Source organism: Pelobates fuscus, chromosome 8 (genome assembly GCF_036172605.1).
Source record: "Pelobates fuscus isolate aPelFus1 chromosome 8, aPelFus1.pri, whole genome shotgun sequence".
In the NCBI taxonomy this organism is placed as follows: Eukaryota; Metazoa; Chordata; class Amphibia; order Anura; family Pelobatidae; genus Pelobates; species Pelobates fuscus.
Window position 1 is genome coordinate 150,888,097 of NC_086324.1, and position 15,155 is coordinate 150,903,251.

Consider the following 15,155-nt stretch of genomic DNA (forward strand, 5'->3'; position numbering starts at 1 on the left):
TGATACTAAAAACATCCAGTTATTTAAATTTGCATAGTGATTTCGGACGGTGTGCAAGTAACTTTATTTTTTATTTTCTTTGTTACCGTATGTATTGGCGCTGATGTGCACTATGGTTGTTGCTTCCGCCTAGGAGTAGTGGGAGTTTGAGAGTAGGGCTAGTTTTGTATGGGGGGGGGGGGGATCTAGACAGCCTGAACTCTACAAATTGGTTGTTTCGGCTTGAATTTATAAACTGTCAGTGGCCCCTGTGGCATTTAGGGCTAGCTGCCCCCCCTCTCTCCATGTAATATGAATTGATGGCCAGTGTTTGCTGGTGTTTCTCGGTTGCTATGCCCGTTGCTATGCGGTCACCATGTCTCTGTGGTCCCCTCTGCCCTCAGTAAAGATGGCGACCCCCGTCTCGCTGTGTGGGTAGACCCTCCTTGTCCGGACCATCGCTGGGCGGTGCTGCGGTCCCTGTGTCAGCTAACGGCGGCTGTGCGATCGTGTGACTCCATCCCGGGGACCTACATGCCGGCCAGAAGGGAGGGAGTAGGCGCAAATCGCGATGGAGCCGGTGTCGCGATAGTGCCCGGAGCTTGCCTGCCGCAGAGGTAAAATATCGCTTCCCAGCTCGGGCAATGATACATAGCGATCCAGGCGGGCTCCAAAGGGCCCCTGTGTGTGCAGAACATTATGGCTGGCAGATATGTCCTAGATCACAGCCATGGCTAACATGGGGCTCCCCATGGGGGCTGAGCATCATGGGATTTGTAGTGCTCCTGCATCTGGAGTGCTAACGTCAGCCATCACTGCCCTACCAAGGGGTTAACTCTTTGGGGGTCACTTTTTATACATGCATACTCCCAGCACTGCCAGGGTTAATGTGCCACAAAGCAAGGTATGTGCAGTGTGGGTAAAATGGCTGCACTTTATTAGCATTTTTTTTATTGAGTATATTCTCTATATTAATCTAATTAATCTATTAGCTGCACCCTGAAAAAAACAAACTTATTGCAACACTTCGGTATCATGGATCAGTCAGATATTATTAGCAAGAGAGAGCAGCATATAGTGTGTAATTTATGTCTCTATTTGTAGATGGATGCTATTTTACTAGTATTTTAGAGTTAGTCCCACAGAGGGGTGGAAGGGGGGCAGGCAATTCTCCTGCTTCCTTCTAAAATTCTCAAACACTATACACAGAAATACATATAAGCAATCAGCTGCTGCTGTGGATTGATAGATTTTCGCCAATCAGGTTTAGCATGATGGGAGTGATGGTTCACAGTAGATGTAGTCACATAGTTTTGCTTATTCCTATATGGATAGAGGCACCCAACATTTTAGGTCCTCAGTCTAGTTCGTAGATGACTTAAGTTCAGTTGTTTAGACTTGAACTTTCTTTTTTTTTTTAATTCTTTATTTTTGTTGTGCATATGTTAACAGATCTTCCTGCACTGTCGCAGTGAGCAGATGCAGGAATGCATAAAAGACATAATGAAACATGTTACATGTTATATAAAACTCTTTTTAAACTATTGATTTGTTCCATTTCGATGAATCGGCACATTTTTAGTAAGGTTTGAATACGAGTGAGATAGTTGCACACATGGTTAGTGAAGTAGCTTGAACATCGATTAATCAAGTTTGACCTATGGGTACAGTTATACATGGTGGTCATTGTGTGCTATTACTATGTGTGTGGCTATGCGAGAACGTTTGTGTGATGTATGCTTGTAAGTCTCGAGTGTCTGAGGAAAAATAATCATGAAATTTGCCAGGCTTGTCATTTTAAAGTTAATAGGCAACAGGTAAAAAGTGGGGATGCCTGATGCGTGTAGTGAGGCACAATACATATCTGATAAACTTATTAACAGGATGTTAAACAGGTGAAAGCGATCAAACAGAATAGAATAAAACGTTTGGGAGCTATGTCGTTGGTTAGTCTCTGTTGGGGAGGCTGTAGTGTGGTATGGATAGCGTCCATTATAACAGAGGCTTTGGGCATGTACCCCCGCTGTTTCCCGTGAGTTGTCCTTCATCCTATGCCCAGCGCATAGAAGGGTGTCTGGTATATTTGGAAGTCCTGCCGGGGCACAGCAAGGCGCAGAGTAAGGAGCTCCAGTGACCGTCTCGCCCGCCTGTTACTGTAGGGGCCCGTTCCGATGAAGAAGGTAAGTAGAGTTTCTCTCTGGTATTCTGGGGCTCCCCGTGTTGTTGAGCGGGTTCGGAGCTTTGAAGCAGGCTTGTCTGTTGTTGTCTGCTTTGCAGGTCGCGGCTTCATGCCGGGTCTGGGGGGTGTTTGTCGGCCACTTCGAGCTGGCTTTAGTGCGTGGCGCTTTCCCGCCTGTTTGTGTGCCAGCAGGGGGAGTCTTCGCTTTCGGCGCCATCTTTTAGGTCCCTTTGGGTGGAGGCCCGTGCGTCTGTTGTGGAGAGATGCTGGTTTTTCATCAGGTGAGTGCACTGGGGCTTTGGTATGCCGCTCTTTATTAGCCAGGTGCGCCCAGAATGGCGTTGAATATGGCATCCAGCTTGGTCAGAGTGGGGTGCCATTCGAGACAATAGTCGTTTCTGCATGCGGCATCCTCCATTGTATGGGCCCGCTTGGCTAGGGGTTGCCTGTGAGGTTGCGCTGCCTGGAGAGGTTGGACCAGGATCACCCCACCGGTCCTGAGGGGGGGAGCGGGTAGTCCGTGGTTTGGTGCCTCCGGCGTAGGGGCGAGGGGAGCGGCCGTCCTCCCCCAGCTCTGTCCACCGCAGGCCGCGGCCTGCCACCATGGGTTCTCGATTGCGGGAAACACTTGAGTTTGGCATCGAGTGATTCACCAGGGTGCCCCCATCATGGGTAGCGTACCCCGGTATTGTTTTAGGCATGAAGTCTGCAAGCATTTCCCTATAAACAGTCTGTGTGGCAGGAGCTCTTCCACCATGCGACCGTTAAGCTTGCAGGTCAAGCCCCGCCCCCCGACTTGAACTTTAAAAAAAAAAAAAAAATTATTTAGGCTGTTTAATATGTAATTTTCTTTTTTTTTACCCTGCAATAATCATTTAACCTCCCCGTGCCACTGACCGGGTTATTCACTAAACATGGGATTTTAGTGAACTGAATTAACACTTCGGGCACTAAATGGCTGCCCAAGGATTTGAGAGAGTGCCTAACTAACTTAGCCTATCAGTAGATCCCTATTCATAAAATGGCTAAAGAAAAGTAACTTTTTTTTTTTTTTTTTTTTAAAAAGCTGTTAGGGGGCTACAGATAGGTTGACACGCTGATTATATTGGTGGCTCCCAGTACACAACTTCCTGACTTAACCCTCAGACTGAGGAAGTAGTAGCTGTCAGATCTATCGGATTGAAGACTTTCTGGTTAGACCGTTCATTAGCAGTTGAGGTAAGCCAGTTCCTGAGGACTTCCTCGCACCATAGTTTCATTGTGATGAAGTGTTATGGTGCCTAGAGTGTTCCTTTAAATCAAAATGGTAAACATTAGGCTAGAATCCCATTGCACAGCGCTACGGAATTTGCTGGCGCTATATACATAATAAAAGAATAGCGGAGTTGGAATTTTTTTTCAAATCGGCTGATTTAGTCTAAATGTTGCCATTTGGCTTTAATCTACTAACATCCTGTGCATTTTTAATAAACCTTTTTGCATGATAGGTCATGTGCAAGTGTGCTTTATGCTTTAGCAATCTCTGATGTATTGACTTAAATGTTTGTTGTAGTTGTAGTTATTTTATTGTATTATGTTAGTAACGGTTTGTAAAGCACTATCCTAATCCACAGCTTTCTTCAAGACCCGCTGTGAGAAATCTATCTTTCAGCCATCTGTCATATCAACTGTGACTGATACCGAGAAGATTATCTGGTATTTAAAGGGGAAATGTTGCCTAAAAATAACTTTCCTGAGCTTTGCGCTCATTGTAGTGGGTATGGAAAAAGAGACTTTGGGTGTTGTACCATCAATTTGTGTCAAACTGTTTGGGAGGCGTTTGATAAAAAAATGATACTCTTCTGACACCTTAAATCCTGCCCCACTGCAGCGGCCTATTTAGTTGGTACCTAAATCTCCTCGTTGGCTGCCCATCTTTGGATGGTAGTGATGCACTGCAAGGGCAGTTGTTGGAGAGCCCTGTACTTTTTTTTTTATTAATTGAGTTTATTGTTTTCAATCATAAAATAGAAAGGGTGGGGGTACAGAAAAAAAAAAGGGGTAGGGTGGGGGATTCAGGGTTACAGTACAAAGGATTAGATACAACACAGTGACATTCATATTTCATATTAATCACCACCTATCTATGTACGCAGTGGTTTGGGCGTAGTGTAGTCTCTGCTCGTCCCAATTTAGAACGGGCGTTACCTATACCCCTCTTTTCCACCTTCAAGTGTAACTCGTCATTGAGACAGTGTAGCTATCAGCCTTTTATAGGCATGCAGGGGCGATGCTCTGGTTATCTTGTGTCTGTTCGTCATGTGATACGTGTACCTGCTATATACCTTAACCTTGTTGGGCATTCAGGGGGGTCAAGAAGTCTCAAGTGTCGGCTATCTACTCGACGAGGCTCTCCACCTACACGATTAATGCCTCCTATATATCCCCCTAAGTGTGGCACTCTGTGATGTATTACGCAAGTGTCAAGGCATTGCTCCGCCTGAACCTCCCAAATTAAAGCATAATAACGGAAAAAACAAATAGAATACATTTAAAAAGCAATCTAACATAAATCTAACATGAGGGAGAACCATAACTGCTTGCTATCCAGCAGCTATTCGGATTTCTATGGCTGTCGTCTTAGGCGATGGCATCGACCAGGATGGGGGGGGGGGGGGGGGGGGAGGAATAAGAAGCTCCCTGCCCTAAAGTTCTCTTTTTTTTTTTTTTTTTTTTTTTTTTATAGTTAGTAACAGGTGTGTGCATGATCTGGCTCTGAGGCCTATTGAAGGTTTTATGGAGGCTGGAACTGAAAGCGGCTACACCAAGGTTCCCAGTTTTGAGATATTTTATGTTTTTGGTCGGCAGTTATCGCCGATGAGATGTCATATACATAATTTAGTCGGATTTTGTCCATGAGGTTCTTTTCAAAGGGGCAGTTGGTTGATTTCCAATTGAGCGCTATAAGAGCTCTAGCTGCTAGTATCACCTGTGCGGCCAATGCTTTCTCCTGCTTCGTCCAGCTGGCGGGAAGGTCCAACCATAGGCAGGCCCCAAACTCCAGCGGGAGAATGATATCTACTTTGCTAAGCAACCTAGAAACCTCCAACCACAGTGGCCGAATAAGGTCGCATCCCCACCATATGTGGAGCGTCGTGCCTTTTTGTGCTCGGCATCTCCAACATCGGTCAGAAGTGTTTGGGTATATTTTGCTAAGTTTATCCGGCGTCAGATACCATCGGTACATTAGCTTTCTGTGAGCTTCAATATGTGAGTAGCACGCGGTATACCCAGTCAGTGCATTGACTAGTGCTAGCCATTTGTGGGGAAGAAGAGTTGTCCCACTTTCTTTTTCCCATTGGGACATAAATGATAGGTTTGGGGACAGTGGGAAGTTCGATATTGCTTTGTAGCACCTGGAGAGCAATTTAGGCCTAAGGGGGTATTTCCAACATGTCATAAGGAGATCGCATTGCTGAGTAGATTCCCCAGCCTTGCCCTCTGTGGTCCTATCTACATGCTCCAATAGTGCACTTTTAATTTGGAGGTAAGGGAACACATATCTAGGAGCTAGGTTGTACTTCTGTTGGAGCTCAGCAAAGGGAGTGATTTCCGTACCAGTAAACAATTGGGAGACACTAGTGATGCCCGCTTCTGCCCATGTGGATAGTGAGAGCCATGGTAGCACTGTGGACATGGCGTTTAATGGCGCCAATCTGTGAAATCTAGGAGTCTTAGTCTGAATTGCTCTAAACTTATCCCATATGTGTACCGTCAGTTTTGTTGTGGAAAGGAGCGTGCGCGCCTTCCCCCTTTTAGCTGGTGGGGACCACATGTGCTCTAGGAGTGTCTCCTTAGGCCATTGTTTGCGTTCCATGTCGACCCAAAGTAGTTGTCCCTTGTCTGCATGGAGATTTACTGCCTGGGATAGTATGGCTGCCAAGTGATACATGGCCACCTGCGGCACCCCCATCCCTCCCATCTGGAACGGTCTATACAAGGTGTGACTCGCTACTCTCGCACGTTTGTTCCCCCATATAAAGCTATTAATGATGGACTGGGCTTTTTTACAAAAACTTTGTGGAATAGTTACAGGCAACATACGAAATAAGTACAGTAGTTTAGGTAGGGCCATCATTTTCACTGCATTAACTCTCCCTGCCCATGAGAGCATCACGTCTTTCCAGGAGTTCAGTTCTTTGCGGATGGTTTCCAAGAGAGGAATATGGTTTAGTTTGTATATAGTATGTATCGATTTGGCAACTCGTACTCCCAAATAGGTTACCGACTCCGTCCTCCAATCGAAATCGAAGGTCTTTCTTAACACCTCAGCATTCTCCAAAGGGAGGTTAATTGGCAAGGCTTGTGTCTTAGCCGTATTAAGTTTGTAATAGGAGATAGAGCCGAAAGATTGTAGGATGGGCATAAGGTTTGGGAGTGACACCTCTGGCCTTGTCAGTGTCAGCAGAATATCATCTGCGAACAATGAGAGTTTGTATTGATGTTCGTCGATATTGACTCCGTGGATGTTCGGGTTCTGCCTAATGATCTGAGCTAAAGGTTCTAGACATATTATGAAAAGCAGGGGAGACAAAGGACAACCCTGTCTCGTTCCATTCGAAATTGGGAAGGGTGGGGAAATGAATCCTGCGTTAGTGACACTAGCTTCTGGGAAGGTGTATAAGGCCATAATCGCTTTTATGAATGCGGAAGGAAAGCCAAATTTGTCTAGTGCCGATTTCATGTATAGCCAATTGAGCCTATCGAAGGCTTTTTCCGCATCCAACGCAAGCAGCAATCCTCCCAGTTTGTTAGTGTTGAGACCCTCCAAGACGTTAAGAAGAAGCCTAGAATTGTCTGAGCCCTGCCTGCCCTTGACAAAGCCAGATTGGTTATAGTGGATTAGATTGGGGAGTAAGTGTTTGAGTCTAGTTGCCAGGATTTTTGCATATAGTTTGGTGTCAATATTCAATAGGGATATTGGGCGGAAGTTAGCGCATGCTGTGGGTTTTTTACCCGGTTTAGGTAGTGTAACTATATGAGCTCGTAGCATTTCGCCAGGTAATTTACCTTGTGTGAAGCCTTGGTTAAACAGAGACACTAAATGTGGGGTAAGAGCAGTTTGGAAGGTTTTATAGTATATGGAGGAGAGTCCATCGGGCCCTGGTGATTTCGCGTTGGGTAAGTCTGTGATCATTTGTGTAACTTCCTCAACTGAGATTGGTTTAATCAGGTCAGGGATCTTATCAGTGGACAGCGAAGGTAAATGGATTGTTTCTAGAAATTTATTTATCTGTTCTTGTGTTGGTTGGGATGTCAGATTATCATCTTTAAGATTATAGAGTGTGCGGTAGAACTGAGCAAATTCCTGTACTATTTTATCTGGGTTTACAACTTTCTGACCCAGGGGATTGTGAACGTAAGCTATTTTGGTTGCTAGGCTACGCTTTTTAAGTCTAGATGCAAGTACTTTCCCTGCTCTGTTTCCCTGCTCATAGAATTTTGCTTTAAGTCTTCGTAGAAAGAAATTTGTTTTAGCCACTTCCAGTTCTTGTAGTTGCGTTCGTATGTCTGTAATCTCTCTAAGATGCGTCTTTGAGGGTGTTTGTTTATTGAGTGTATTCAGTTTTGTGAGGCGGCTAGTGAGGGTTATATACTTGGCTATACGCACGGCTTTGGCCCTACTCCCATGCTTAATTAGTACTCCCCTGATATATGCCTTATGGGCTAACCACAAACTTTCTGTGGATGTGTTTGGTTGAGAGTTGGTCAGAAAATAGACTTCCAGTTCTCTATGGAGGTCTTCTAATACTTGGGGGTCACTGAGCAGGCTTTCGTTAAGCCGCCAAGTTCCTCTCCCTTTAGCAGGGAATTGTTCGTTCAGGTGGAGAATGATCGGCGCATGGTCCGACCACGATATCAGGCCTATACTCGTATTGACAACGTTGCCAATCAAGGAGGTAGGTATCAAAAAGCGGTCTATTCGGGAGTACGAGTTATGAGCCACTGAGTGAAATGTGAAATCCTTTTCTTGCGGATGTGTCACCCTCCATGGGTCTATAAAGTTCTGCTCTAATAGAAGTTGATTGAGGTGCCCCGAGGTTGTTTTCCTGCCTATCTCAGTAGATGCCTTCACTGTGTGTGAAGAGGATGTATCCAGTTGAGTATCTAAGATGAAATTCGTGTCCCCTCCTATTACTACATCCCCTAGTCTGCCTTCGTCCAGTGCATTGAAAATATTAAGGAGAAATGTGGTTTGTGCTGTATGAGGGCCATAAACGTTAATTAAGGTGTATGGGGCGTTATTCAGCAAACATTGTATAATTAAATATCTTCCCTGTTTGTCTGTGCGTTTTTTTACTAGTTCAAACGCCACATCTTTCCCGATAAGGATCGACACCCCCCGCTTCTTTTTAGAGAAGCAGGAGTGAAAGTCTAGGGGATATAGAGGGGAATTAAATTTGGGTCTTTTACCCCACTGGAAATGGGTTTCTTGGAAGAATACAATTTGGGCTTTAGCCCTTTTCGCTTCCAATAGTGCCAGTCTCCTTTTATTTGGGGAGTTGAGTCCTTTAGTGTTCAATGACAGAAACGTCAGCACCATTATATTACATACAACCTAATATGCTGTCCAGTATTGCTGAATGGCAATTCATACTCCTTTAACTTAGTCCCCCTGTCAGTTACCATCTCCCTAGGGCTCTGAGTGCAAGCCTCTTTATGTGTCCGTACTATGATTCCCTCAATCAAGACAAAGAAAAAAACAGTAAGATTTAAGAACTGAAGAACAAAATAACAGAACAAACATATATACAGTTGCCTGAAAACCACGTGTCAAGCACACGGTAGGCAATCAGAATTGGTGACGTATACTGTATACGTCTGAGTGACCTGGCTTGGGCCACTGGGGGGTGAAGTATCGGGTGGTACCATCTGTTGGATACAACATGTCATAGGGGACCTTCCCTATCCATGGATTTAACCTTAGACCGAGTCAGAGAGGGTAAGTCTCCAAGTCGAGATAATGAAAGGACATGACTTATGTATCGCTGACTTGCTCCCTACATTTTTCGGATTACCTTCCATGTCCATTTATACTTATATATTTTTAACCGTGTTAACTTATGGGAATATGTCAAACATGCCCGGTTATTTTCCCGTGTATTTTTTTTTCTTTTTTTTTTTTTTTTATTATTATTTTTACCTTTATTTATTATTTTTTTTTTTTTTTTTATTATAGTTTTTTTTTTCTTTTTCTTTTTAGTGTGTTTAGTTTAACGTCTCATCCCATTATGTGATTTCTACCTGCATCCCATTTTACATTTACGGGATCCGGCCTCCAAAACACCTTCCCTCTCATTTAAAAGAGATGGAAAGAACTAATGACAATATAAGTGTCTATGCCGTGACAATATAAGTGTGCCGTTCACTTAGCTGCGTCAATCCTGTGCCAGTCTCCAGCTACTCGGGATGGATGGGCTTGGGTGTTCTTTTCCGCCGACTCTGGTTGCGGCAAAGGAATGTTCCACTGTGTTAGCCCGTTCCTCCCGTCTTCTGGGTTGAGAAACACCCTCTCCACTCCGTTTCTCCGTGCGATGAGGCGTGTCGGGAAGCCCCATTTATACTGTATGGACGCCTCTCTGAGTGCCTTGGTGATAGGGCCAAAAGCTCTTCGTTTAGCCATCGTCGCTGGTGACAAGTCGGTGTATAGCTGTATGTCCTTGAAGCGTTCTCCTAGGTTCCGCGCGTCTCGCGCCGCCATCATCAGCCTCTCTTTTGTCGTATAGAAATGCACCCTTACAATGATGTCTCTGGGCACTGCCGCTGGCAGGCCCCTGGGCTTCATCAGCCTGTGTACTCTATCTAGCTGTAACTCCTGCTCAGAAGCCTCTGGTAGCAGTGCCTGAAAGAGTTGGGTGACATAACCTCTTAAATCCGGTTGTTTAACCTCCTCAGAAATGCCGCGCAGGCGGATGTTGTTTCTGCGGGCTCTATCTTCTAAATCCACCACTTTTGTCTCCAACTGTTGGATTTGAGACTGAAATGTGGAGTAGGCGTCAGCCAGGGAATTATGTGCTTCTATGACCTCCTCCATCTTGTTTTCCAAATGGGCCGTGCGGTCCCCAATAGCCTGCACATCTCTTTTAATATCAGCAGCTAATTTTTGGAAGTCAGCTCTCATAGTGTGTTTGAGGTCTGACAACAGGTTCCTAATGTCCCCTTCAGCTTGGGGAATGTGTTGGAGGCGAGATACCGAAGTGACATCACTTGCCTCTGATTCAGATGCTGGTGAGTGCGCCACGTCGGCGCCATCTTGGAGCAGCTTGCTCGATGATGAGAGGGCCGAGATCTGCAGATTCGCGGCTTTCTGCCTCTGCTTTCTGGCTGGTTTGGACGACATCGCGGTCTGCCGGTGTTTAGCCGTGGAGGCAGCCGTTTTTCCCGGTCTAATGCTGTGGATACAAGCTGTTAAGGTACCCGGTCCGACGGAGCTAGTCTCTCACACGTCCAGCTTCGTCCGTGCCTTAGCCACGCCGCCCCGAGAGCCCTGTACTTTTATGCATATGTGCCCTAAAGCCGTTTGACACAAACTGAGGGGTGTCATCAAAAGATATTTTATCCCATAATCACTGTAGTGTGCTGTGGTGCTTAGACTGCCCATTAATGTTTTATTAAAATAAATTAATAATGATAATTAAAGGGACACTATAGTCACCACAAGAACTACAGTTTAATGTACTGTGTGTACTGTATGTAGCCTGTCCCTGCAGGCTTTTGAATGTAAACAATGCCTTTTTGGAGAAAAGGTTGTGTTTATATTGTTAACTAGGAACACCTCATGCACAGCATGAAGACACTGAATATTCCCAAAGAGACGCGTTCATTCGGTGCATCTCTGTGAAAGCCATGGATTGACTGACATCAGAATTGATTAATTCACCTGTGGAGTCAGGCGGTGCCAGTCGTGACGAGACTAGCATGGGAGAAAAGCTGAATCACCTTAAGACCGATCTAAGTGGGGCTGGGAACCTAAATAGCCACACAGGCTCAGGCTTGTTTGTTTGGTAAATCATGATGTGGTGTAATATGTCATGTGTTGTTCATCTGAGGATGATTGTTATGGCCTGATATGTAAAACCATAGAATTCGAGATATGTAAAACCATAGAATTCGAGATATGTAAAACCATAGAATTCGAGAATATATATACCGTATATACTCGAGTATAAGCCGACCCGAATATAAGCCGAGGCCCCTAATTTTACCCCAAAAAACTGGGAAAACTTATTGACTCGAATATAAGACTAGGGTGGGAAATGCAGCAGCTACTGGTAAATTTCTAAATAAAATTAGATCCTAAAAAAGTTATATTAACTGAATATTTATTTACAGTGTGTGTATATAATGAATGCAGTGTGTGTGTGTGTGTATGAATGTAGTGTGTATATGAATGCTGTGTGTGTATGCAGTGTGTGTATGAATGCAGTGTGTATATAATGAATGGAGTGCAGTGTGTGTATATGAGTGCAGTGTGTGTATATGAGTGCAGTGTGTGTATAATGAATGCAGTGCAGTGTGTGTATGAGTGCAGTGTGTATGCAGTGTGTAAATAATGAATGCAGTGTGAGTGCAGTGTGTATATAATGAATGCAGTGTGTGTATGTATGAATGCAGTGTGTGTATGCAGTGTGTGTATGCAGTGTGTGTATGAATGCAGTGTGTATGAATGCAGTGTGTATGAGTGCAGTGTGTGTGTATGAGTGCAGTGTGTGTGTATGAGTGCAGTGTGTGTGTATGAGTGCAGTGTGTGTGTATGAGTGCAGTGTGTGTGTATGAGTGCAGTGTGTGTGTATGAGTGCAGTGTGTGTGTATGAGTGCAGTGTGTATATAATGAGTGCAGTGTGTGAGTGCAGTGTGTATATAATGAATGCAGTGCAGTGTGTATGTATGAATGCAGTGTGTATGTATGAATGCAGTGTGTGTGTATGAATGGAGTGCAGTGTGTGTGTATGAGTGCAGTGTGTGTGTATGAGTGCAGTGTGTGTGTATGAGTGCAGTGTGTGTGTATGAGTGCAGTGTGTGTGAATGAATGCAGTGTGTGTATGAGTGCAGTGTGTGTATATGAGTGCAGTGTGTGAGTGCAGTGTGTATATAATGAATGCAGTGCAGTGTGTATGTATGAATGCAGTGTGTGAATGAATGCAGTGTGTATGCAGTGTGTGTATGAATGCAGTGTGTATGCAGTGTGTGTATGAATGCAGTGTGTGTATATAATGAATGCAGTGCAGTGTGTGTATGAGTGTGTGTATGAATGCAGTGTGTGTGTGTGTGTGAGTGCAGAGCATTGGTGGGGGTGGGCATTTTATTAATTATTATTATTTAATTATTATTGTAATATATATTTTTTTAATGTTATTATTTTTTTTATTATTATTATTATTATTTTTTTCGTCCCCCCTCCCTGCTTGTTAGCTGGCCAGGGAGGGGGGCTCTCACTCCCTGGTGGTCCAGTGGATGGGCTGTAGGAGGGGGGCTGTCAGGAAGCTGTAACTTACCTTCACCGCAGCTCCTGTCAGCTCCCTTCTCTCTCCTCCGTCCGTGCAGCTCCCAGGTCAGCTTCCTATGCAACTCTCGCGACCGCGCGGAGCGTTGCCACGGTAACCCGTGGCAATGCTCTGACTGCGCGGCTCTCGCGAGAGTTGCAGAGGAAGCTGACCTGGGAGCTGCACGGACGGAGGAGAGAGAAAGGAGCTGCGGTGAAGGTAAGTTACAGCTTCCTGACAGCCCCCGGTCCTTGTCTGTATTATGGCAATGAAAATTGCCATAATACAGACAACTGACTCGAGTATAAGACGAGTGAGTGTTTTTCAGCACAAAAAATGTGCTGAAAAACTCGTCTTATACTCGAGTATATACGGTATATATATATATATATATATATATATATATATATATATATATATATATATATATATATATATAAAAAATATATCCAAGATAGCACTCCAGGGACTTGTATAAAAATTAACTTTTATTACCTTCCAGTAAAAACAGCGAAAATCAACGTTTCAGCTTGATCTCCTCAAGCTTTCGTCAGGAGGAGATCAAGCTGAAACGTTGATTTTCGCTGTTTTTACTGGAAGGTAATAAAAGTTAATTTTTATACAAGTCCCTGGAGTGCTATCTTGGATATATTTTTTGAATTTTGGCTGACAAGCACCGGGCACCTACTATTTACACAGGAGGAGTGCAAGATTATCTTTTGTTTTATATATATATATATATTTTAATTTTATTTATCTCAGTGGGTTACTCAGGAAGAATGTTCAAACTAATCTGTTTTGGGAAAGTGAAGAAACCAGACACTTCCACATTTTCTTAAAGGGACACTATAGGCACCCAGGCCACTTTATCTCATTGAAGGCGGCCTGGGTGCAGTAACCCTGCCACATAAAACATTGCGTTTTTGTTAGGACCACCTCTAATGGCTGTCTTCCAGACAACCATTAGACGAGATTCTTGCTCCCTAACAGAAGTCCGGCGTCTTTGAATTTCCAGTAGGAAAGCACTGATTCAGTGCTTTTGCATGGGTAAGCTTTAACACGCCTGCAGCGAGCACACTCATTATGTCAGTCCAGCTCTGTGACGCCTTGGCGCTGGAATTAAGGTAAGAAAAAAAGTTCTCTCTTTAATCATTCACAGGCCGGACACACACGATCTAATAAGTTAAGGAAAGGAACACTATAGAGTTACATAGTTACATAGTTAGATAGCTGAAAAGAGACTTGCGTCCATCAAGTTCAGCCTTAAAGTTAAGAGTTAGAAATACAGATTCATGGCAGTTCATCATAAATGCATTCAAGTTCATACAAAAATTCTATTTAATAATCAGTTGCAAGGTCCAGTACTACATTTGGATCGTCCAGCGGAAACCAACACCTTGTTTCTTAAAGAGATATACATTTGCTTTATGAAATAAAATCATTGCAGTATTTGCATGCTTTAAAACTTTGTGAGATTTTCCCATCAGAATAGCATAACCTGTTCTTTATTATGAACTGGATGGAGACCTCATTGGTTTAGATTAAAGGAACACCATAGTGTTAGGAATACAAGACTTTATTCCCATTACTGTAGTGTGCTTCTGTAGTCCCTCCAGGACAGGAACGGCCAGCTTCCTCCTCCCGTGATGTCACGGTGATAGGAGAACTATGATTTTTTTTTTTTTTTCTTCTTCAACTGAAGAGGTTAAAAAATAAAATAAGAATCAAAAAAGTGAAAAACCAAACAAACTATATTCCTCTCTGGTCGTGGGGAATCTGCCTTCTTGTAATCAACCAGCGGATATATTCTTCCTCGTTACTTACGGTATCTACATTTGGTTTTAGTTAAATGGACTTTGGCAGTCAAAACTCAAGCAATCTGTTTCATGTACTGTGCAGATGTGTAACAAAACATTTCAACACCAATGCTTGAAATCTCATAGAGGAAGCACAACTTTCACATAATGGGCATGGTAAGAATGCATCTTAGCAGAGTATCCTTCATGTCATCTGTGGTTCTTAAAGTGCCATAGCAATGTATCTTGGCTCTCTGTCGGTCATTATTACCGTATTTATCGGCGTATAACACGCACTTTTTTCCCCTGAAAATAGGGGGAAAATCGTGGGTGCGTGTTATACGTCGATATCCCATAATTACTTACCTGTCCTGAAGCGTGAGCCGGCTTCACAGCTTGCACCGCGGTACAGGAACTTTAATTTCATGTTCCAGTTTCCGGCGGGACTGAAAGGAAGTGTGCACAATAGTGTGCACACTTCCTTTCAGTCCCGCCGGAAACCGGAACATGAAATGAAAGTTCCTGTACCGCGGTGCAAGCTGTGAAGCCGGCCCACGCTTCAGGACAGGTAAGTAATTATGGGAGGGGAAGTACACTATGGGAGGGGAGGGGAGGGGGAGGGGGAAGTACACTATGGGAGGGGAGGGGAGGGGGAGGGGGAAGTACACTATGGGAGGG

General features: G+C 44.1%; 1 protein-coding gene across 2 annotated transcripts in view; it reads left to right on the top strand.

The window, feature by feature from the left end:
- Positions 1-434: 434 nt before the first annotated feature.
- Positions 435-15,155, top strand: part of CHST12 (carbohydrate sulfotransferase 12) — a 32,054-nt gene continuing 17,333 nt past the window's right edge. The window contains exon 1 of one of the 2 annotated variants that reach the window (XM_063428927.1): positions 435-596. The gene's annotated coding sequence lies outside the window, so the exon portion shown is untranslated. Of the gene's footprint in view, positions 597-3,327; positions 3,377-15,155 lie in introns of those variants that run through there. The other variant, XM_063428929.1, reaches the window with a different exon arrangement.